Source organism: Mycteria americana, chromosome Z (genome assembly GCF_035582795.1).
Source record: "Mycteria americana isolate JAX WOST 10 ecotype Jacksonville Zoo and Gardens chromosome Z, USCA_MyAme_1.0, whole genome shotgun sequence".
In the NCBI taxonomy this organism is placed as follows: Eukaryota; Metazoa; Chordata; class Aves; order Ciconiiformes; family Ciconiidae; genus Mycteria; species Mycteria americana.
Genome location: NC_134396.1, coordinates 36,745,754 through 36,746,243, shown reverse-complemented (window position 1 = coordinate 36,746,243; position 490 = coordinate 36,745,754).

The window sequence follows — 490 nt, the reverse complement described above, 5'->3', positions numbered from 1 at the left end:
TTTCTATGTTTGAATTCTTGCCTTCACAAAATTTCTCAGTTAAGAAGACTCTATTTAATGACTGTCAAGATCCAAATGCATTAGTATGCAAATGGTCAAAGTTTCACCAAGTCAGAAATGAAAATGGGACAGCTCATGCAAAAGCATCTTGCTGTTGCTGAATCCAGCTCTTTTTTAAAGAAAATTTAAAAATTACAGCAGTCATCCCTGTATAGGACATCATGAGGTTCAACAAGGCCAAGTGCAAGGTCCTGCACCTGGGTCGGGGCAACCGCTGGTATCAATACAGGCTGGGGGACAAAGGGATTGAGAGTAGCTCTGCCAAGAAGGACTTGGGGGTACTGGTGGATGAAAAGCTGGACATGAGCCAGCAATGTGTGCTCGCAGCCCAGAAGGCCAACCGTATCCTGGGCTGCATCAAAAGAATCGTGGCCAGCAGGTCAAGGGAGGTGATTCTGCCCCTCTGCTCTGCTGTGGTGAGACCCCACCT